Genomic DNA, 25,467 nt, shown 5'->3' on the forward strand with positions numbered 1-25,467 from the left:
CTCCAGACTCGTTCACCGAGCCTTGCAGCTCCAAAGAAAAGTATCATCAGCAAACACCAAAATAGGCAATTTTGACATCTTACTCATTTTCATTAACGATAATCCAGCACCCACTGCCCGACCGCGTATTTTCTATAGCATCATCAATCAATCAGTCAATAAGTCAGTCAGTCAGTCTATGAATTTATCTATCTGTCTATAACAACCACTGAGACATGACACATCCCTGTTTCAGTTCAACAACCAAGTCAAAGAAATCAGTGCATTTTCTAATTTCACTGCCGCCTATGCACCCACATACAGACTCTTAGCGGGAATCATTTGTTTCTCATCTACTCCACGTATTCTCAGCAACCTCCACATTCCTGTGTCTTCTCTGATATATAATTTATCCAGGGAGTACAAAACATCTTCTCCTGCTCTCAGTACACTTGTTTTACTCATCTTGAAGGTGATGAATAATCTACACAGTCTCGTCCCTTCCCAAAACATGCGTGTCTCAATCCAATCTGGTTCTCTTCCTTTTTTGTCATGTATCCGGCAATTTATCTTTCTCACTGTATTCAGAAACATGTACCCACACAGAAGAGAGATTCAAGGTAAGTCAGGGTGAATCGGCGAAGTGTGACAAAACGAAGTCATGATTAATTTAGTTACCTTATTTTTTATGCAAAGAGGAAGGAACCAAAGTCCTGAAGCCCGCCAGTTTGTTCCTTCCAAGAAAAAAAAAAAAAGATAAAGAGCCAAATTCAAGATCCGTTCACTCGAAGATGCCTGGTCACACTGCTTTTAAAAGACTGGAGGTCACAAGCAATATGGAATACAGATAAAGGAAGACCGTTCCGGAGTTGGCCAGTTGCATACAAGAAGAACTACTGTAGAAGCAACGGTTAACTCTTGCACTGGAGAGGTGGACAGAAAAGGAATGAGAGTTTGCTGCAAGACTGGTATTGTGCACCAGACGTTGTGGTGGAGGGATGCAAGCACACAGTTCAGAGGAGCAGTGACCATTGAAGTACCGATAGAAAGAGAGATAACAATGCATCAGTGTGGCGAAGAGACAGAGGTTGAAGGAAGCCAGAAAGGGGAGAAGAGTTAATGAGACGAAAAGCCTTGGACTCCACTTGTTGAGAAAAACCGTATGTGGGGGGACTTGCCAAACATGAGAATTGTACTCTACACATGGGGCAAATAAAACCCTTGTATAAAGTCAACAACTGTGCTGGGTAAAGAAGGAACAGAGTCGGCTTAGCACACCTAATCTTTTGGAAGCAGATTTTACAAGAAAGATAATATGATCTTTCTAAGATAAATCCCAAGAGTGTGAAACCCCAGGTATTATTAAAGATGATGTAGGATGGAAATTGATATTGTAATTAATTAGAGGATACTCCTGCAGAAGGTTTTGACATGTTGAAAGATGTGAGAACCGAATTTTTGATTCGTTAAAAGCAAGATTTCTATTCCGCATTTAGAAATATGCTCCAAGTCAGACATGAAGTGTGTCATAGCCTCATTCCTTGTTTGTTGAAGTAACTGCTGAGATGGACGCTGTGAGAAGCAAATGGAAAGGTGAAGGGTGGAGTCATCAGCGTACTAGTGGATAGGGTTAGATGTACAACTTAAAAGGTCGTTGATGAAAGGACAGAGCCCTGAAGAACACCACTATTTATAGCTCTAGGAGAAGTACGGTCGCGGTTTACAACAACAGCTATAGAACGACCAGAAAAGAAGCTAGAGATGAAGGCACAGATAAAAGGATAGAAACCGTAAGAGGGTAGTTTGGAAATTAAGGATTTATGCCGGACTCCATTTAAAGCCTTTGAGATGTCATGTCCAGTGGCAAAGCCGTCGCCAAAGTCCCGAAAAGAGAATGACAAGAGTCTGAAAGGAAGTTGAGATCACCGGTGGAGCGTCCTTAGCGGAACCCATACTGGCGATCGGAAATGTGGTGATAGGAAAGGTGCTTTAAAACTTTTTTGTAACGAATAGATACAGGGTGTGAAAGCAATTGGGCTATAGTTACTGGGCTGGGAATGGTCACCCTTCGTTGGGACAGATTGAATGAGAGCAAACTTCCAGCAAGAAGGAAAGGTACAAGATGAAATAGGCGCAAGAGTTTACCTATGAAGGTTGTAAGCACAGAAGCACAGTTCTTCCTTACTCTGTTGACGGGTATCCCACAGTTCAACTTTTCCTTTATATTAACAAAATAAATACCCCACAAAGGAGAGTAGTGTGGTGTGGCGATAGGAATGAATGATTTGTTCACGGTGTGAGGAGTTTATGGAGGGGACTGGGTGTGACATGAGTAGCAGTACAACACGAAGGTGCACACTCACGAAGCAAAAACCGAGGACAACACAAAAACCCACATGCAAGTTTTATTTACCTCTAGACCCTCAAGAATGACGACTCTTGGTAGGTGCACTGAAGTCAAAAATTAATGTCTGCAATAGCATATCACGGACCGGCAGGAAAGTCGAAAATTGAAAATAATGTGTAAAAAAAATCAGGCTCACATAATTTGGTTTAATAATATACTTGCTTTGTCAGGAAAATGCATTAATATTGTTTCCTGGAACCCACGAAAGCCCTTCTACGTTCGGTCTATACTGTAACGTGTCATGTTATACAGTTTTCATGTTACTGACTTTGATTTGTTTTCTTATATTTTCTTTTATCTTTCTATTATCTTTCCGCATAGCGAATGTGTTATAAGTGTTATTTTGATACTAATTCTTTCCTCACTTTGTTTCTTCTGTCTTTCCTTATAGCACTGAATATAATGAAGGTTGTTTAGATATTGTATGTAGTTCTTCATTACAGCTCTCTCTGGACTCTTTGCAACTGTACATTCCTTTAACTGACTTACTGGGAGAATTTAGAGAAACATTTATTGGCACTTGAATGATTAAGGAGTCGGAGTTAGATGCATCATGATTTCTTTTTCAGTACAAAGAATTTTCATACGGGATGTCTCATAAAAACAGCGTATATTTTTAAATTAGCTAGATGTGCACCGTAATAAGTTGTCAGTCATTCCTAAATTCATTTTCCAGAAACAGGAGAGATTTACGTCTATTATACGAGCAATGATAACTGGTACTGAGCTAGAGATTAAGAGCGTAGAGCGAGTAGTGCCTAATGGAGATGTGACTTTCCAGCAGAACAACAAACACAAGAAAACATTCCACGCATCTGTCTTGAGTTTGAGGCAGACTTCTGAACTAGTCTGTATCTGCCAAATGTTAGGCACAAATCTTGCATGTGTCGGAGAACGAAACTCAGGGATGCATCTGAACACAATTTAATGGGCTAGTTACACCTTAATAGGTGTAACTAGCCCACTAAATTGTGTTCATTTTTCTGTTCTGTGTATCCATTTCTGCGTTTTATTAGGTTTCAAAGTTAAAGCAAAATATATGAGAGAAATATGCTTGAAAAAGTAGAGGGGGAGACTTGTACTAGAGGCGTTGAAGAAAAGTCAGTCATTGTTTCTCCCTACAAAAGTAAAGGTGACCAAAGTGGACAGAGAAAGAGGGTGAACTAAGTCTGTTCTGTGTTGTGAGAAAGACACGCCAAAAAATAATAGCACAGCAGGCGAGTGATGAAAAACGTGGCTTCGGGTGTGAAGATAATAGATAATATGTGTGAAACAAGACCGAAGGACATTAATGTTTTTTATGCTGTGGAAAAATCGTGGGACAGGTTCAAGATGGAAGATTTATGTAATGTGGTGGAGTAAAAAAATATGTATGGCATGGTAGGGTAGCTCATGAATATTCTAGGCGTTTCTGCGGTGGAATGTAGCACTCCTAAGGGCACAGGATGACTCGGAGGGTTAGTTCAATACCAGTGTTTGTGTGAGGCAGAGGTGTTGGGGATCACTGGGGTTAAACCATCAATATATGGATAGGGAGTTCATCTATGAACGGAGAGCGTGGAGATAGCAGACGCAATAGAACCGCCAGGCATAGCACAAACATCATAGCGAAATTAGGTTCTCTATTGACTGACGTTTTGGGAATTTCTTCTTCTACCTTCTCGCGTTTTAGGTACTAGTTTGATGATGGAATGATTTAATTTCGAAATGTCAGTCGGCAAAGATTCTAACTTTGCCATGGTGTTTGTAATCTACCTGGTGATCCTGTTCTTACAGGTGTGAATAATTATTTCTTGCTGTCAGTGAAAGGAATCCATTGCAGATTACAGGAAGAGTCGTGTGGATATCTGTGTGAAGGAGTTAATGTGTACAGCAGTAGTTTAGATAGAGGGTGATTCAGATTGGCTTGGATTGACGATACTACGCTGTTGTCAGTGATGTTTAGTGTTGCCTATTTAGCGTTATATCGGCTAGATTTAGAAATGTAAATTCCATCTATCGGCAATTTTTAACTCTAGTGGGAAGAAATCTAGCCGTTTTCTAGAGATTTTTGCGACGTCTTTAGCGATTTTTCAGTGACTACAATCTCTCTCTCTCTCTCTCTCTCTCTCTCTCTCTCTCTAGCAAATTCTGGAGTTTTTTTTAATTTAGTGACATTCTAGCGATGTATAAGACAAAGTTCAGCGATATTTGTTGCTTTGGATTTGGTACCGGTAACCCTCTGATGTCTATGTTTATCCTGTGTACAGGAGTGAGGCGCCCATCATCCTTTTATATGCTGCCTTGCCTAAATGTATGTAGTGGATGGAAAGTGATGTGTTGGACTTATTTACATGAGTTTATCCTCGCGCATTAGTGCCATGTTGTGTGGATAAAGTCGAGTAGCACTGCATAATTTGTGTTTATGTCGCTTATAATTAGCAGTAAAATCTTAAACCTGTGTTTTTGTTGTTAGTGAACGTGTGGTCTTTCATAGATTCCGGTGTTGCTGTTGCCACATGTCTACTGCGACGTGTGTGTTCGTATCGTGTCAGATTTGCACAGCCGTCCCAAGAATTGATGGAGAGTTTCAGAAACCTTCGGTCACTCTGTACTGTATATGCATTATCTCAGGTCGAAAACTTCTGGAACCTCTTGCCTCACTTCTTGGGGCGATTGGATAAGATGCGACCCCCTTTTTTGCATCTAACTGAGCATCGTCTGTGTGTAATGTATGTGTTGCATGTTGGATATGTGTATTTGTGAAGGCCAGGATTGGTTCATGTCTCTTGCACAGCATACATGATACTGAGCTGCATTGTAATTATGACTGCATTGTTTAACAGGTGCACCTCTTTTACGTGTCAGGTAGTGTTCATTTTACGCGTCAGGTTGTATTTGTGTTTATTTTATGCACTATTTCGCTCCTGCAGATCTGTAGTAGTATTTATTCATTTATATTTTCATGCACTATTTCCGCTGGCCTAGAAGTTGTGATTATTCCTATTTAATCTGGCTTATTTTATCTTTATGTAGTCAGTATTTAACCAGTTATTATGCAAACACTATTTCCTTGTACTGATTACTGTACATAAATTATTCTACGTATATTTAGTTAGTGCACTGTCTTAATTTGATGGAGTAATTTTTTTGTGTTGACTTTATGCATTCTTTACCCTACAGTGTATCAATGAGTACATACAATGGCTGTTTGGTTAATGGTTACTGCTTTATATTTTAAATTGGTCTGTAAAGGTATCGATCATCCTTTTCTAGTGACGGCTTTTTATGTTTTAAAGCCTGAGGATGGATCATGATGTTACTGAAAAGTATGCCACTTAAAATCAAAATGATATTGATGATTTTTAGGCTCTGGTATTCCTACTTACTGTCTATACCTACCTACCTATTTATCTACCTACCTGTCTGTCAGTCTATCTATATTTCTATCTGTCTATTCACCACTATACCAGATGACAAATACCGCTAAGAATTTCGTACAGTGTCACACAGTTCTCTTCCCCTAGTTTACCTTATACACTGCAGTTTCTATATCTCATCATCAGTCCTCCGGCACTCTACCATCCTCCTAGGTCAATCTGCATACATTCTAAGATTCTGTTCAGTCTTTATCATTCTCCAATACTTTAACAGCCAGCCACACAAGACATAAATTCTTGGTGTTTCCCCAGTTTACATTTTTTTCATTAGCTCACAAACTTCCCCATTATAATTTTCTTCAGTGTCTTAAAAACTTCCTTTCAGCTTATCCTTTCCTCCATTCTTTTTTCTCTTCCATTCCTACCTATTCCCCATCCACTTAGACATGCACTGCTTTCCTTCTCTACCTTTATCAGCTCATTAAAAAGCTTTCTCCTACTCACACAGAACCTCTTTCTTTACCAGCATTATTCCATGTTTTCATTCACCTCACTGAACCTCCCTTATCATCTCTTGTTTTCTCAATCTCCTTACAAAACAGTCTCATGCAGTCTGTTCATTTTACGCCAAGATTTCTCCTGAACTCCTCATCCCCTCTCACACTCACTAGTCTCTTCACATCTCTTTCTTTAACATCAAGGCCTCTCTTCCGTCTCTCCATATTCTCATTCCCTTTTCTTCTAATTAATTCAATCCTCTCCTCTTCTCCCTAGCTCGTTTCAACTCTTCTTTCCACCGTGATGTTCCCTCCCCTTCTCTTACCTCTTTTCTTAACCACACTTACCATTTCTCTTGCTATATTTTCCACTTAATCCGTCTTCTTTAAGGCCCACATTTACTTCGGGTAAGGAGGGTCCGTGGAACCCCTTTCTTGACGACATATTTCCACTACCCATTAACATCCTCATTTTGGCTTCGTACATCTTTCTAATGTGGACATAGATTGCATAAACAACACACAAGAATATAGTGAAAGAGCAGAAGCTGAACCTGTAAGGAAGAGGTGTTAGTAAGCTTCCTAACTGACAAGAAAACCGGCCTAGGCGATATCTGCAAATACCCATCTCCTTCTCCTGTCCCATCCTTCACTCCTTATTCAACATTTTACTTCTTTCTCAGTAACAAATGGTTCCTTCCTCCTTCCTCCTACGTTCACTTATCGCTTTTTACCCTACACCTGATGAATTTCATTATTACCATGGATAAACAACTGACATTGTAAGTTTTAATGTCGCTGCGTCATACAGAGGGGGGGTGGGTGAGGGCCGCCATGCACTTTAGGTGTGCAGAGAGGTGGGGGTTTGTGCTTGGTCAGATGGAGAGTTGCAACAGCTAGGCGTTGATTATGTTTCATCTTTACCTTTGACACTTCTAAGCTGGGGAAAAAGGTGATGATGATAATAATGACGATGATGAAGATGATGATGAGGCACTTATATAAGCGGGCTATGAGGTGTACAAAAGGAGATAGAAAGCATGAAATATATCCCCAGTGATTTCGTGTGTTTACATATTCAGGGAAACACTCAGGCCAACAGTCATACTTAAATACAAAAAGGAGTCCTGCTAGTAAACTCGCTTAGGAACTCGCCAAGACACTTAGGAAGTTTTTACCCTCCGTCTGACAAAGGTAGAGGAGGGTGTTGTCATCACTGGGATCAATAGGTGTCCGTCCGTAGAGTTAGGCGGCAAAACGGCTGGCCGGGGGTAGAGATTTCGTTTCCGGGCCAGAACTCTAAAAGTATTCATAATAGAGTCATGATATGTCACATGGTTACGTGTCTGGTCAACTGGTGTCTTTTGAGAGGTGGAACGGTGTGTCTTAAGTAGCTTTTTTTTTTTTTTTAAATAATGAAAAAGCCAAAAGAAAAAATAATACAGCGATTTCAATGCGACCTGCGCAACGAAACTGAAGGGTCCAGGTTATGTGTCCTCAAGGCGTTTTCCTTAGCCCACTTTTAAAGGAAAAGATTAGGGGGTGAGGGCCGTTATGCGCTTAGTTAGGTGTGCAGGGAGGTGGGGAGTATGTCCTTGGTCAGCTGGAGGGTTGCAATAGCGTAGCACTGGTTATGCTTCCTTTTTTATAGAAAACAACACACACACACACACACACACACACACACACACACACACACACACACACACACACACACACACACACACACTGATACAGTAGCATTCCAACAGGCCATGTACCATGGGTTATTAATCATGGGTTCACCTCACGTTGTGTAATGGATCCCTGCAAGGCGCTGGCGTCCCCTGCCACTCTAAAGCTTTCGATTTTTAAAAAGGTATGCTATTTGATATTCAGAGGTAATTAGAATACATCTCATATACGTTCTCCATGGCGTCCAGATAAGGGATACGCTTACTCCCAGTCCTCTGGATTGTCAGTTCCACCGCAACCGCAACCTTTCCATTGAGTACATGATGGTTAAAGATTTATTTTTAATGCAAGGAAGAAAGAACCACAGACCTGAGCCAGCAAAACGTTCCTTCCAAGAAAAAAACAAACAAACAATACAACAGAGACCTAATTTCAAGATCCATTCATTTTGAGATGCCTGTACACACTGCTTTTGAAAAACTGGAGATCATAGGAAGTAGGAATACAGACAGAGGCAGCAGTGTTAAGTGTTCCCAGTCTTAATGGCAGGCTTATGATGATTGATTCCAGTGTCCACGTTGCCCATGATTCATAAAACCACTTCGTAGTCTTTAGAAAGGGCTCTCGATATTTGCCGTTTACATACGTGGCGATTTGGTTTTAAACACACACTAAGCTAAATCGGTTGGCATTATACAGAATAATAATAACCTGAATCTGGCTGAGGTATTGCGTACACTGAGTGCAGTACAGAGGAAACTTGTTCATCAATTATTACTTGCTCCTATTTGCCGTGACTAGGGAGGTGTGTGAGGTGGGGTGGAGGGGAGAAGGTCAGTCCACAGCCAGCACTCCTGTAAGGTGAGAAGGACTGTCTTACACCTTTTCCCCAGTCATTTACTCTGATATTGCAACTTATTTCTCTTGTGCATCAATCACACCTTTTTTCAAGTTTACAAAGACATAAATATCACACAAGAATTTATTAATATACGGTCCCATGCCAAAGATCTCTAACCCATAACACCATACTAGTTTGGGTAAAGATGTAAGTTGTCACCATAAATGATTTGGCTAGTGAAACAGTTACTTTTCCCTGTTACTCTTCACGACTAAAAAAATAATATATATATAGTTTTGATCTGTTGTTGGTGAGGAGGAAGGAAACATTTGCAGGTAACTACACTTGTGGCTGAAAGACTTTGATGAGGGGGTGAACTAAAGACACGGCCACCAATAAGAAAGCGTTCTAAAAGTTCCACCCTTAGCTCAGTCGCTCTTTGTAAACGGTCACTGAAGAGCAAGAATCCCACGGTCTGATTCACTGAGGAAGAAATGCCATGTAGGGAATGAAATTATCAGCTGCATAGAACATTGTGGAGACTCTTAACTGGTGGAGCTTGTATCTGCCTAACCAAGGATACAGATCTGAGTCTTTCTCTCTCTCTCTCTCTCTCTCTCTCTCTCTCTTTGTTTCCTTCTGTCTGTCTGTCTGTCTGTCTGTCTCTGTCTCTGTCTCTCTCTCTCTGTCTTTGTTTCCTTCTGTCTGTCTGTCTGTCTGCTGTCTCTGTCTGTCTGTCTGTCTGTCTGTCTTCCTCTCTCTCTCTCTCTCTCTCTGACACACTTGTCTAGTACTACCTTATATACAAGGCTAATTTCTTTATTCGCTGCCATACCGTCAACTGACAAATGTTTTAGACTTTAGCTGCGACTTCCCTCCATTTCCTTGAAAAGAATGATAACGTTACTGTTTATCGGTAGGAGTGATGTGTGAAGCAGCTCTGGTCCTCTTCTTCGTGATGGCGGTTTTGGTGGAGACGTCGGTAGGGGCGGCGAGGCTCTCACGTACAGAGATCAATGATGCTATGCTTGTCACAGATTTCGTTCACTTCTACAAACCCGTCAGCGTCACCATCATCCGTCCCTTGGGTGAGTGAACAGGACTCATGATTTCTAATATGTGAATAGTGCATAACGTGCATTAAAAATATCTTCATCTATATGCTCAGTACAAAATCAGACGCTTCAAAAATCACTGATTGAGTACGCACCTTTTCTTTAGATCTCAGGTAGCAAAATTTTTGCACATATTCCTTTAAATATCCAGTTGTTTAAAAGGGAGGGAGGGATAGGGAGGGGGAGACCGAGGATGAGGTGAAGGGATGGAGTTGAGAGGTATATGAGGGAGAAGGAGTGATTTGGGGGAAGGGCAGTCAAATGGTGGGTGACAACGACTTGGAGGCGTTTTGTCTGCAGCCACCCTTTGCGGGATTAGGGCGTCGGGCTATAGATAGATAGATAGATAGATTAAAAGGTGATGTATGAGACTGAGTGGACTCTTCTTGCTAAATAAAGTAAAAATTCAAATATTTAAACATGACTATCTAGAAATGCAGCATAAATGGCTGTCACTAATATTGTCTCGAACGAAATATAAGAACTGGAGAGACTATCAAGTGAGTGTCATACAATGGCAATTTAACAGAACCGGTTATTTTGCAAAGAACCTCAAAACCCGAAATCACTTCAAAGAAATCATACAATTTAAATTAACTTTGTAGTAATATGACTATAGGAGAAACATTGTGGCATTCCTTAGCACGCTAAGTCTAAATATATATGTCGTGAAATCTCTGGGAGACATACTCGTAACATTTCGTACCTTCAATTTGTGTTATGCTGCACTGGTTGTATGTTGACGATTACACTCTTTTACACTAGCCAGGCATAAAATTGCAATCTCTTCATCTGAATGCTAAGTTTAAGATTACATTAGCACAAGAAGATGATATTAGCTACTAGGAAAAGCTATGAAAAGGTAAAAGAGCCATTGTATTGTCTTTTTCTGCCATTAATCTACATGAAATATGCTGCACAAGGACTAATATGTGAGCCAAGTTAAAGTGAAAAGAGCATACGTTTTTCACATTCAAGATTCAGCAGTACAAGAAAGTATCGGTGCGCATACTTCGTGAAACAGTGCGATACCACAGACGATGAATATTACAAAATGCTTGATATTACCTTACTTTGGCACTCCACCCCTATAAACGTTACCTTACTCCCTGCTTCGTAGCGTGTTCAGTTTTATCCATGGCAAGTATGATGTGTATAGTCCGATAATTTAGGCTAAATGGAACACTAAAAACTATATTTCTCATAGCTCAGATGAAGTTGCATCCACTATGCCACCTCTCCACGCCTTCCCCCATGCTACACCGGTATCTGGTAGCACTCATGGCAACCTCCACACTGCCAAATAACAGGACTTCTGCCTATCAGAATTCTTTTATTTCCCGAACCGCTTCTTTTTGGAATTATCTTCTCAGAAATATTCCCCCCCCAAAAAAAAAAAAAAAAAAAAAACTTTAATCCACATTAGTTCAGATCCAACTGTTACTTTTATTTTCTTAATGGGGGTAGGGGGGTTTCAAGAATACTCCCCCAGTATCCCTGCTTGTCGTACAAGGCGACTAAAAGTGTTGGTGGTGGGCTAGTGCCCCATCCCTTAAAAACAACTAACTAAAAAAGCGAATAAAGCGCCTCGGACCAGGACGGACCATACGTTGACGACTAAGGAACGGACAAAGGACATTCTGAGGCTGGGAACATGGAATGTGAGAGGAATGAATGAAGTGGAAGAGAGAGAGATTGATCAGGTGCTTGAGGATGCAAGAGTGGATATATGTGGATCGACTGGAACTAAATGGAAAGGTGAAAGGGTGAGAGAATGGGAATATGGTTTATGTATATGTACGGGAGTCAATGAGAATGAGAGGGCAAGAGAGGGAGTATGTCTGATGATAAGCAAGAAGTGGAAGGAGAATATAAGAGAGTATGGAACAGTGGGTGCAAGGATTGTATAGGTGAGGAAGAAAGTAGGTATACAAGAGTGGGCGACTGTGTGTGTATGCTCCGACAGAGGTCCGAGTGGCAAGAGTGAAAGATGAGTTTTGGGCGAGAGTAGAAGCATGTATGGACAAATTTGAGAGGAGCGAGAGAGTGCTTTTGATTGGAGACATGAATGGCAAAGTTGGGAATGTACGAGTGGATGGAGTGGTTGGTCAGTGGGGTGTGCCAGCTGACGTAGATGGGAATGGTAGTGCATTGGTGGACATCTGCGCTTGTAAGGGATTGGCAATAGCCAACATCTACTTTCGGCATAAGATGATCCACAGGTAGACATGGAGAGTAATGAGGAGGATGGATGGTGAACTTGTGGAACGAAAGGCAATGATAGACTACGTGTGTGTGGATGAGCGAATGAGAAGACAAGTGTTGGATGCATGAGTGTGGAGAGGGTGGGGGAATGGAGTCTCGGACCATCACTTAGTGATGGCCAAGGTGAAGCTGCAAAGAAAATGGTTGAGGAGACGAAGGAGAAGACAGGAGGAAACAGCTCCTATGAGAAGAGTGGAGAATTTGCAAGATAGTGAGAAAATGGCAGAGTATAAGAGCATAGTGGAAGAAAGATTGGGAAGGTATGAGCTAGAGCAGATGGAAGGGGTGGAAGACGTATGTAAGATATTTACGGAAGAGATAGGCGCAGCGTGTGAGGTGGTTTGTGGAGTGAGGAGGAGATGCAAGGGTGTGCAAGGGACACTATGGTGGAATGATGAGGTGAAACGAGCTGTGGAACAAAAGAAGAAGGCAAATAGTGAATGGTTAGCGAGTAGAGGTAGGGGAGAAGATGAGAGAGAGAAGGGAGAGGTATATGTGAGTAGGAGAAGGGAAGGGAAGAGACTGGTGAAGGAGAGTAAGAAAAAAGTGGATGAAAAGTTTGGGAGCAATCTGAGTCTGAAATGGAGGGAGAGTAATAAATTGTTTTGGAAGGAGGTAAAGAATGTAAGGCAGTGTGAAAGGGGAAATAGTAGGGGAGTGAAAGATAGGAATAATAGATTGTTGGTGGAGAAGAGAGAGAAATTGAGGAGATGGAAGGAGCACTTTGAGGATTTGTTGAATGTAGAGAGTGACAGCGGTGCGAGTATAAGTGGCTGGGGAATGGCTGGGAGAAGGAGAGATGAGAGGAGGGACGAAGAGATCAGTAGGACGGAAGTAGTGGAAGCAATGAAGAAGATCAAGTTGGGGAAGGCCCCAGGAATTGATGAAGTGTGTGGTGAAATGCTGAGGTATGGAGGTGAGATTGTTGTGGAATGGATATGGAAGTTGTGTAGACTGGCTTGGGAAGCGGGAAGGGTTCCAGAGGACTGGAAATCAGGTATAATTGTTCCTTTATACAAAGGAACAGGGGAGAGAGAAGTATGTGGTAACCATAGGGGTATTTGCCTTCTTAGTGTGACTGGTAAAATATATGGTAGAATACTCACTGATAGGGTTAGGCGTATGACAGAGGAGCTAGTTGGAGAAGAACAAGGGGGATTTAGGAAGGGAAAAGGGTGTGTAGATCAGATATTTGTTCTAAGATGTTTAGTGGAGAAGTATCTAGAGAAGGGAAGGAAAGTGTATGCTGCCTTCATGGACTTGGAGAAAGCTTATGACAGAATAGATAGGCAAGGTATGTGGAAGGTATTGAGAATATATGGACTGGATGGGAAATTGCTGAATGCTGTGAAGAGTATGTACGAAGGAGCTAGGGCTACGGTGCGAGTGGATGGTGAGCTGAGTGAATTTTTTTATCTCAATGTGGGACTGAAACAGGGTTGTGTGATGTCTTCATGGCTGTTTAATATATACATGGATGGGGTTGTAAAGGAGGTGCAGGGGAGGGCAGTGGATGTGGGGGTGGCACTAATGAATGAGGGTGAGATTTGGAAGATTCCGGTGTTGTGTTTGGTGATGATACAGTATTGTTGAGTGAAGATGAATGGGAGTTGCAAGGTTTGGTGAATGAATTTGAGACAGTGTGTAGGAGGAGGAATCTGAAAGTTAATGTAAACATAAGTAAAGTTATGGTGTTTGAGAGGTATGAAGTCACAGAATGTACAGTGAGGTTGGATGGTGAGGATATGGAGAATGTGAGTACATTCAAGTACTTGGGTAGTGTGATGAGTAAGGATGGAACTTTGGGGGATGAAGTGAGTGAAAGGGTACAGCAGGGAAGGAAGGTTGTTGGTTCACTGAAAGCAGTGATGAGAAATAGGGAGGTGAGTATGGAAGTTAAGAAGTCACTGCATGATAGTATTGTGATCCCTACTCTGACATATGAAAGCGAGGCGTGGACCTTGCAAGAGGAGAACAAGTCAAGAGTGAGAGCAGTGGAAATGAGTTACTTGAAAGGAGCGTGTGGAGTGACATGGAGGGACAGGTTGACGAATGAAGTGAAGGAACGTTGTGGAGTGGATGTGGATGTGGTTGAGAAGATTAGGAGAAATACACTGAGGTGGTTTGGACATGTGGAGAGAATGGAGAATGAAAGACTGACTAAGAGGGTGTATGTAGGTGGAGGGAGGGAGAGGGAGGGGTAGACCGAGGATGAGGAGGAGGGATGGAGTTGAGAGGTATATGAGGGAGGGGGGTGAGTTGGGGGGAGGGTAGTCAAATGGTGGGTGACAGAGCGACTTGGAGGCGTTTTGTCTGTGGCCACCTTTTGCGGGATTAGGGCGTCGGGCTATAGATAGATAGATAGACTTAATTTTTCATTTCTCTTTTCACCTGTACAAAAATTACATCAGTAGTCCTCCTCTACTAGACATGTTTTGCTGTGTGTACACTGGACAAATAACGTGTCCGCACCTTTCCACTCTCATTAAATATAAAACAACTGATGAAGAACTGTTATCGATTGCCTGGAATCCGAACTCATACTGGTACCCCTGGCTTAGGTACTGCGTGGAGTATCGGGTACACTTTTGTCACACTGCGCAATACAATTTATACACCGTCTTAATCTGGTGTACACACAATGGGAAGGTATCGTTACGGCAGGGTACGATGGTTATCACAGTGAGCACTGAGTCTGGTCATATTTGAAGGGCTGGTAAAACTGTTTCCGAGGTGCCTTTAGTAGTAATGAAATACCAGCTGTAGTTCCTTCATGTTGCCCTGTGAAATAAAATAAGTACATGTGGAGAGGATGGAGAGTGAGAGACTGACGAGGAGAGTGTATGTGAGTGAGGTGGAAGGGGGGAGAGGAAGGGGGAGGCCAAGGATGAGATGGAGTGATGGAGTGGAGAGGTATATGAGAGAGGGGGGTGTAAGCTGGGAGCAGGACAGTGAAATGGCGGGGGACAGGGCGACATGGAGGCGTTTTGTTTGTGGCCACCCCGTACGGGATTAAGGCGTCTGGCAATAGATAGATAGACATAAACAGTGACGGCTCAGTTCATATAGACCTTTGTTCCGTTTCTTTCGTCTGTTGTGTCATTAAGACTGATACCAAAAGTGTAACGATGCACTCCCATCTGTGTGTATCATTATCACTGAACAAATAAAATATCCATCCATCCATCCATCCATCATCCAATCCTACGTTGCCTCATGAGGAGCGTAGGAGCCCGGGGCTAGGTAGTTGGTCCTGACATTTAAGATGAGAGTGACCAGCCTCACTCATCCCTGAGTGGTATTACGCGAGCAATAAACCCCAACCATCCCTTGGATATAAACCTTCATCGGCTCAATCCGACTGGAGCACAATAATTACCCACTAAACCACCAGGCGCCAAAATTTGGTTATATGGTTACCACTCAGCTTAGTAAATAGTTTCCTGGTGTACAGGAAACCATTTGGCTTGTCACTCAGTGTAGAGTCACCCACGGGCAGAAGGAAGAGGAAAGAATGAAGGAATGAAAGACAGAAGAGGGAGTGTAAAGTCACCCGCAGGCAGAAAGACGAGGAAAGAATGAAGGAAAGAAAGACAGAAGAAGATGGAAGGAAAGAAGGATGGAGGAGAGGACAGGGCAGCCACCCGAGAGCAGCACTACATTGAGTGAGTGGACGGTGAGCGCCCCCACCTGCCACAAAGAATACGAGGTAGGGCAGTGGAAACTGGCATGCCCTTAGTTAAACAGATGTCTGGAAATTGCCTGTACTGTTGTTTGCTGCTGATACTGTAGTGCAATGTGAAGATGGGTGGGAGACACAAGGCTTGGTGAATGAATTTGGAAGAATATACAAGAAACGAATTCTAAAAGTGCATGTAGCAACAAGGAAAGTTATGGTTACTGAGTGGATTGAAATAAAGGAATGGATACTAATGCTGAATGGTCAAGAATTTATTGGTTAAATAATTTTAACACTCACATATCCAGTCGTGTGTGCATATTCACAAATAACAAAGTACTCCCTTAACTGAAAACAGACCTTTGAAGCATTTTTGTACAAATACATCAGGAAAATAGTACCATTTTGCAAACATGTAAAATATACTGGATCATATTTCAATGCAAGTCGGGATGTATTGCCGTAAACAGAGGAGCCGCCACACAACAACACAGTTTGTATCTCGCAGGCTCGTATTCTCGTCATTTAAAGACGCTCCCTATCACCTCTTTCTAAACGACTTTGTTTTGCTTATTACGCTTTGCCCTCCTCTTCCGTGTTACCTGAATCATTCTAATATCACCATATTGTGCATAAATAACGAACAAAACAATATCAGCTCACGGAATCCCAAATTAAATCGCTTAGGAAGAGGTGTTGAGAGCTTCCTTAACCCACATTCGAACTGAGTCCTCGTCACGTTTGGCAGCGTTATCGAGACAACAGAAGGTAAAGTGTTCAAACTGCAATCCATCTGCCTCTGCGGGTGCATGGTCTTTGTTGTCGGGTGTACAGTATATCCATTATCCCAGAATAACAAATGGACCAGTGCTGACTTGTTCACAGCCACTTTAACGGAACTATCGTCGCCAAAACAATGCCTCTTTCTTGACGGTCATGTGCTTGGGTCCTTATTTTTGCATCAGTTATGTGGCGATGAATTACTACCTTCACGCTACAGAGTGATGAGCTCTTTCAGGTGCAGAATAATTGATATACTTGTAGCTGACGGAAGAGTGAAAGTGTGAGTCGTGTACCGCCAGGTGACAAACAGTATAACGTAAATTCAATGAAAGCTACACGTCAGCCCGAGAATGAATGGAACGTGTTTTGAATTTTAATCTTCTAATACCCAGATAATCTTATTTAAAAAAATCTTTGGAAAGATCTTTATTATAGAAAGAGACCTTTCAATAAAAAAAAAAAATCTTAAACAGTGCTAGTACATAATATTCTAGTAGTACCTTAAGTAAAGCGTAAATTACATCATCTGGCTGAAGTGGTTAACCCTTTGTCTAACAGAGGGTATTCCAAGCCACAACTGACATCGCCTCATGACAGTAGCAATAAGCCAGAAAAGTACGCGACACAAAAAATTAATGCAGGCTGTGTTTTATCTCTTCAGTCAGGGCCAAGTACAGTCGTTTTGTGCTAACATCAGCTAAGTAGAATACATGTCCTCGGCAGAAGGGTTCCCACACCAAGCTACTGTTTACGCGTCTTTGGTGTGAGAACAGATTAATCCTAAATCTAAAACGAACAACAAACTGGTAATGGAAGCCAACATTGGAATGGAGTGATGTGGTATTAATGTAACTTTGAGTGGAGTAAATACTGCAATACAAGTAAATGCTTTCACGGTACACTTTTCGCTTTTATGAATATTACATTTACGATATTAACCGGAACAAAGGTAAGTCATTACTGTGCTCTTTTGGCGTTTGATGATTATATACTTACCCGGCATATATATATATATATATATATATATATATATATATATATATATATATATATATATATATATATATATATATATATATATATATATATAATTTTTACAACTTTTTCCGAGGCAGCAAAGACTTAGAAATTGTTCTACTGTAATTCCTGAACCTCTGCTCTTGCATTTTTTGTACCTTATGATAAGATGGAGGGCCATTCCTAATTATTTAGCTGTATCACCTTTGCTGTACATCTTAATAGTTTCTAAAAGGCAAGTTTAATTCATTAATTAACTTTCTTTTCACGTGGTGGCAGCAGAGACGGGTCTATGGGTGGAGCAGAGTTACCGACACCTGTCAACACACACGACTGCCCAGTTGAGAGTGGTGGGCGTCGCTGGCATGGTGGCTGGATGTGGACCAATGGGTGTGTCTGATGAGGAAGTGAGGCTGGCTGGTGAGCAAAGCAGCTGCAACATCACCTTTGCCGAAAACCAGACTTGGCTTCACCTCGAGACCAGCGAGATAAGACCTACCACTTCGCTGTTCATCTACCGAATGAACAGTGAGGAAGACGCTGCAATTTTTAACAAGGCAAGAATCTGAGTTTTTCGACTCGTCGTCTCTCACTTTTACCCCTTCAACCAGAGTAATTAGCTTTTATGTCATTCTCGCTGCCCCCAGATGATTTTGTTCACCCTATAAGAGATGTATAGAACCGGAGAAGTCAAGCTCTTTCCCAAAACCTAATAAATACTGTCGAGGAATCAAGAAAAAAAAGAAGTCAAAACTACATTATTTCCAGCTCCGCACACGTCTACCTTCATCATAGCACCTACCATTTTTTTTTTTTAACTAATGTTACCTTGTTACTCCTCACCAGTCCCTCCAATTTTCCATCGTGATCCTTCTATCATGTCCTTCTCAATTCCATCATTTATCACAGCACACGATCATCATTTAATTTCTCATCAGACTTTTTCCTATACTGCCACCTCGACAGTGTTACTCTCAGTGCTTTCTTTCAGTATGGATCGATATTATACTAGCGATCCATATTACTGACTTCCCATCTGGCTTACGTACTGTTTCTGTATGCACAACAATGTAGAAAATAACAAAATAGACAAGGGTATGCATTAAAAGACACCAGTAGTCAAGTTAATTTGACTCTCTCTCTCTCTTTCTCTCTCTCCCTCTCTCTTTCATGTGTGTATGTGTGTGTGTGTGTGTGTGTGTGTGTGTGTGTGTGTGTGTGTGTGTGTGTGTGTGTGCAAACCCAACTTTCTTCATGTCTGAGGGCTACCGTATCTCACATCAGAGTAAGAGATCAAATGGTACTATTGTATATGTCACAGCTGGAAAATTTGTGAATTTGTGCATCTGGCTTTCAAACCATCTTCTTCTCTCACTCAACCCAGCTGCTCCCAAAGGCGTCAGTGTGGACCAGCTGGCTTCTCGTCATGCCCCACACCCACCTGTCATCGTGGCTGGCACACGTGTATATACCTCTAGACAGTAAGGTACGTATCCAGATTCTGTCTATCTGTCCCTTAAGGGGTGGTCACAAACAAATCGCCTCCGTGTCGCCCTGTCCCCCGCCATTTCACTGCCTTGCTCCCAGCTCACACCCCCCTCACCCACGTACCTCTCCACTCCATCCCTCCATCTCATACATCATATCCATGTTAATATACTAAATTATTTGTAACCAGGCGATACGCGTAGATTAACGCTAGAATATGATGAAGGTCATGAAGAAATGCTATGTTAAGGACGTGGAGCCGAGGTACTGTAAATATCTGCCACTGAACTATGTGAAATAAGCTACAAAAGGACGAGAATCTGGGACAAGTTCAGGTGAAAGGAAAATTACAGGTCATGATTTCCACCATGCTCAAATTAGCGATACAGCAAGGGAAGTGACTCAAATTCATAGCCTTACTGAAATCTTTGAAACGGTAATTGAAGATATAAGACTATAGGCCAAGCTATGACTATATAATATCATCATCATCATCATTGCCAGACGCCATGTATCCCAAACGGGGTGGCCAACGGCTTAGAGTTAATTGTTTTACAGGGAGGGGCACTAATCCTCCACCAACCCCACATAACAAAAAGGAATTAGTTAAATATGTAGAATTTGGATGTATATTTTATGACAGTTACATAGCGCATCTGATCGGTTTTAGTCTCGAAAAGAATTGTTAATAAACGACATAGATATCCCATTTAACCGTCTTGGGAGAATTTATCAAAGTTTCCATTTATTTGAAAAAGTATTAAAATTTCTCATAGTGGTTTAATAGTCAATAAATATATAATGCAAGGTAGTGTTTAGGCCAGTCCTGCTCATAGAGGTGGACGTGTTTTGTAGTTATCAGTGAGGGAACAATGAAATGCTCATCTTAAATCTGTAGAATAGTGTATTGAGGAGTAGCGGCTAAAAACCACAGAAAGCATCCCTCAGGCAACTGGACACGTACTGGGTATTTTCATCTGAATGATACTGAGAATGGTGGATAAAAGACGTTGCTCCTCCGAGCCATCTCTCCGTCTTGAATGCTGAGTTGTAACAGTGGGTTAACGTTAGGATTTGATAGCCATGTAGTGCTGTGGAGAGGATGTAGAGTCTCAGTTTTGTCTTGTTCCGCCACTGAACTACAAGAAAAAAGCCGCAAAAAGACCAAAATCTGTGCCACGTTAAGACGAAACGAGTATAAGTATGCCCGTTGCCAAATGAGAGTAACTTCTATAATTGACACATTAGGTTATATATTTAGCAGTTACTATGCCATTTTGGGAAAATTAAATACTTTTTTCTATCTACCTGTCTATTTTTTTTTAAAATCTATATCTGCTGTCAAACGTCTCAATTTCGTAAGGAATGGCTGCAAATAAATCGCCTCGTTGTTGCCCTGTCCTCCGCCAGTTCTTTACCCTCCCTCCAGCTCACATCCCCTCTCTTACATATCTCTCCACTCCATCCTTCTATCTCATCCTTGGTCTCCTTTTCTCCTCTCTCCCCCCACCTCACCCACATACTCTTCTAGCCAGTCTCCCATTCTTCTTCCTCTCCGTAGTTCAAAGCACCTCAAAGCATTCCTGGTAACACTTTCAGTCACATCCACATCAACCTGTAACTTATGGTACAGTAAACGCAGCTAAGCGATATCAACCTCAGGTGACCGTGGCTACTACGGCTCCTGGCCAGGGGTGGATCTCGCTGTGGCAGGTGTACCAGGTGTCCCCCACAATGGAGCTCGACGTATTGCCCTCTGGCCGCTGGTGTGACGATATTTCAGCCACACAGTGCTTCAGGCAGGCCACAGACGAGATGAGGATAGAAGCACGCTGGGTTGAGAGAGTCCTGACCTTCGGTAGATTATTAACAGTGGAAGGCGACCCACTTCTACGACGCTCTAACCTCACTGGACTCAGCCTTCGTTGTACCTCAATCAGTGTGAGTCACGGGAGCATTGACGTGGAAACCTGGGATACTATTACCTTTTCCATATCAGTGTGAATCATCATAATTTTCGTACATTTATTTTGTTTTTAATGGATATTTTGTAAGCCTGAATCTCATTGCAAATAGAAGCCTAGAATTGATATCATCAACATCATCATCATCATCATCATCATCATTGATTATTATTATTATTATTATTATTATTATTATTATTATTATTATTATTATTATTATTATTATTATTATTATTATTATTATTATTATTATTATTATTATTATTATTATTATTATTATTATTATTATTAGTGTAAAACTCAACTTAACGTAAACCTTGTCCATGGATATTGTAAACTTTTGAGTCTTACTGCCAATGGAAACCTACGATATATATCATTTCCTTTTTCATAGAAGTGTAAATCATAATAATTCATATAAACTATTAATTTCTATGGATATTCTGAAGGTTGGATCTTTCCTTAGCAATAAATGGAACTCTTAATTGATGATTTAACTGTAGGCCCCGTGTGATGGCATAGGAACATAGGTCATGGAAGATATTTAAGTGTGTGGTACAGTGTCAATGTAGGAGCGAGACAGGGACGTGTAATAATCGCAAGGTATAGCCTGTGTAGGAGTCATGATTAAGCTCCAGCATAACCTCAGCGGCTGTAAATGTAATGAGCTTTCCCGTAAAAGAAAATCTTCCAGATCCTTCTGGTATCGTGCTGAAATCCTCTCCAGCAATACCATTTCTTCCTCCAACCCTCCTCTTTTTCACTCTAATGGCTCTGTCGCAGTTCATTCTTCTGCCCTCTAACTATACCCGTACTTGACAACCGTAATGGTGTTCATTGTTCTATTTTTCCTCTACCAATTTGCTCATTCAATATAATATCTTCGAAGGTGTACATTCTCCCCGCTCTAGCCTCAGTACTGATAAGTGCATGATCTTTATGAGTCAGCCCTTTTTGTCAAAAACTGTGCTTCTGTGCCGACATCCTGCCTTGACAAACTCATTCACCTTGTTTATCAGCTTGTTCACTTCTTGCTGATAACTTGCTCTTATTAAGCTTATTTTGTGGAAGCATGGCCATTCGTAACCCTCTATATTGCACATTGCCGCACCCACGGGGGGCTGCCAAATGCAACGTGTCTCACTTTGTCACTCATTCAGTCACGGTCTTCCATTACCTTTTTGGAGGGGGAGTTGAACGTGGGCATTAAACTAGAGATGAACACAAAGTATCCCTGGTATTTGTCTTGAAAGGTAATCCTCAGGTGTGTAAGAAACATCAGGAAATCATCGGGTGTGTAAGAAATATCAGGAAATCTTCAGGTGTGTAACAAATATCAGGAAATTTTCAGGTGTGTAAGAAATATCAGGAAATTTTCAGGTGTGTAAGAAATATCAGGAAATCTTCAGGTGTGTAAGAAATATCAGGAAATCTTCAGGTAGAAATATCAGGAAGTCTTCAGGTGTGTAAGAAATGTCAGGAAATCTTCAGGTGTGTAATCAGGAAATCTTCAGGTGTGTAAAAAATATCAGGAAATCTTCAGGTGTGCAAAAAAAATATCAAGAAATCTTCAGGTGTGTAAGAAATATGGACGGATTTTTTTTGGTATCGCAGGTCCGTATTTATCAAGGATCTTAAATCAAATAAAAAGGCTCCTGAATTAATTTTGATTTCTTTTTTAAATTTATCCCAGTTTGGATATAAATTGTAAGGAACTGACGGTACACGAGTGAAAGCAATAAAATATATGTTAACAATAGTATAGTTTTATTATGGCTTGTAATTATGGAACCAAGGGTGTTGAGTGTGACCCAGTACCACTCCTTGCAGGCCTCCCCTCGCTCCATCCTTACTCCAGTGGCAGGTGGCGGTGTGGAGGTGACGGGGATATATGGTCATGTATTTTCTCTTCTGAAGCACATCACTAATTTCACGTGAGTAGCCTAATGCACAACTACCATTATTTACCATGCCCTTGTTATAAATGTTCATCACTCATATTCTTTTCACTCTAACTTGGCCTAAACTTGCCAACTCAACATCCAGACTGCTGAACTCATACAAGATTAATACTAGAATATAGTGCTAGTCACAAGGAAATGCAGTGGGAAGGATGGAGAATCACATCTATGACTTTAGTGATGTCCGGAACAATGTTAAACTCATCAACATCCTAGAAACAGGTGTGTAGAGAAAGGCAACTCACATAAGTCTGATGCACTGCTAGTCAAAATGTAGGAAGGTAAAGATGTGGTCCTTGTTGAGGCTGCTTCTGTGATACTGTGTTATCGAGGGAAGAGTCGTATGTAAGGTGTGGCTTCGTGGTGATTAAAATAAAACTCAGGCCATGAATACAAATCATGTATTGATGTATGTGTCGTCTCTTCAATTACGAAATTTGCACTTCATTTTTCTTGCCTCCCGTTGTTAACAAATTAATGGTCTCATCTTCTCTCAGTCTCTGTTTAACCGAGTAGCAGTGCATCAGGAATAATAATTTTAGGCGTCTGTCGTATATATTTTGACCTACACTCTTATCATTAACATCCCAGAGAACCGGATATGTATGATGCAGGTCAGTCAGCATTAAGGTTTGGTCACGGGACTGCACCTATTTCAGGGTTTCAGTTTAATCACATGCCTATGAGCAAATGACTTGGTAAATTCATGTCCCTCATACCAAACCTTGTCCACACCTGTGTAATGAATACGACTCAGACATTGAAGCAAGAGGAGTAGACTGTAGCACCAGTCGAGCAGGGCAGTACTCCCAAGGTGGATGGAAAGCTGATGACAGGGAGAGCTGGAGCTCCCGTTTCATCAGCCCTCGGGACTAGGTCCCGACCATCCCCCTTTGCTGAACTTTTTCAGTGTCTCAGTAACACAGACAGTAGGCCAGCATGCTCACCAATACAAGTTTCTCTAACTATCAACACCAAACTACATACACAATACACACTACACTTCATATTCAAAATTCAGCCAAAATGGCGCCGTTTAACCAAGCCTCGGAGTCCCCAGGGGGGGGGGGACCATAAATGGCCCCATCTTCCGCCCCTCTCCCGGTGACGACTCGAGCTGCTTGGAATCACTGTCTGACTCTCTTCTTCATTTCTGCAACATTCGCGGCCTTTCCTCTAACTTTCGCTCTGTTGAGCACCACCTCTCCTTCGCTAAACCTCACTTTCTTTTTCTAACTGAGACTCAGCTATCTGAGGCAACTGACAGCAAACCCTTTTCTGTATCCTCCTACTTTCTCTATACTCATTTCAAAGCCAAAGGTGGATGTTGTATATATGCACACAACGACCTATCTTGTTCTTGTGTTCCTGAACTCGATTCTTCTGAATTATCTACACTCTGGCTTCGGCTTTCCTGTCATTCACTGACTAAATATATCTGCGCTGTTCACTTATCTCCTAATTCTACTGACTATCAAAAATTCTTTGACCATCTTACTTCTACGATGGAACACATTCTATCCATTTCTCCTTTCTCCGAAATCCCCATTCTAGGAGATTTCAATGTTCACCACCACCTTTGGCTCTCCTCTCCTTTCACTGATCCACCTGGTGAACTAGCCTACACCTTTTCTATCCTTAATGACCTAGAGCAGCTTGTACAGCACCCTACCCTTATCTCTGACCGCCTTGGAGAGAGCTCCAACATACTTGACCTCTTCCTTACTACTAATCCTTCTGCTTACACTGTTAATCTTTTCTCTCTGTTGGGCTTTCTGATCACAACCTTATCACCTTAACCTGTCCTATCGCTCCGGTACAGCCTGTGGACCCTCCAAAGATACGTCTTCTTTGGCAATTTGGAGCTGAGGATTGGGAGGTCCTCAGGCAGTACTTCTTTGATTTTCCCTGGAATGATTATTGCTTCTATGGCCGGGAGCCATCTTGGTGTGCCTTGCGCATTACGGAGGTTATTCTCTCAGGCATGGAAGCATACATTCCTTTCTTATATCTTCTGACTAATGCAAGAAAGCCTTGGTTTAATCACGCTTGTTCTTATGCTGTCCGCAACAAGGAGAGGGCCTATAAAAGGTACCGGAGCCAACCCACTCCTGAATCACATCTTTTATACGTTTCTGCCCGGAATCGTGCTAAGTCTGTTCTTTGCTCTGCTAAAAATAATTTCATCCGTACTAAATGCTCTCAACTCTCCAACTCGAATTCTTCCCGCTCCTTCTGGCACCTTGCCAAAAACCTTTCTAACAACTTTACCTCATCATCCTTCCCTCCTCTTTTCTACTCTGATGGCTCTGTAGCTATTTCTTCTACTGATAAAGCAGATCTCTTCGCTCAGACTTTCTCCTGCAATTCCACCTTAGACGATTCTGGTGCTGTTCCTCCATCACTTCCTCCCTCTGGTTTCCTCATGGCTGACATTA

Source organism: Coenobita brevimanus, chromosome 92, assembly GCF_032717465.1.
Source record: "Coenobita brevimanus isolate Jiangsu-jjx chromosome 92, ASM3271746v2, whole genome shotgun sequence".
In the NCBI taxonomy this organism is placed as follows: Eukaryota; Metazoa; Arthropoda; class Malacostraca; order Decapoda; family Coenobitidae; genus Coenobita; species Coenobita brevimanus.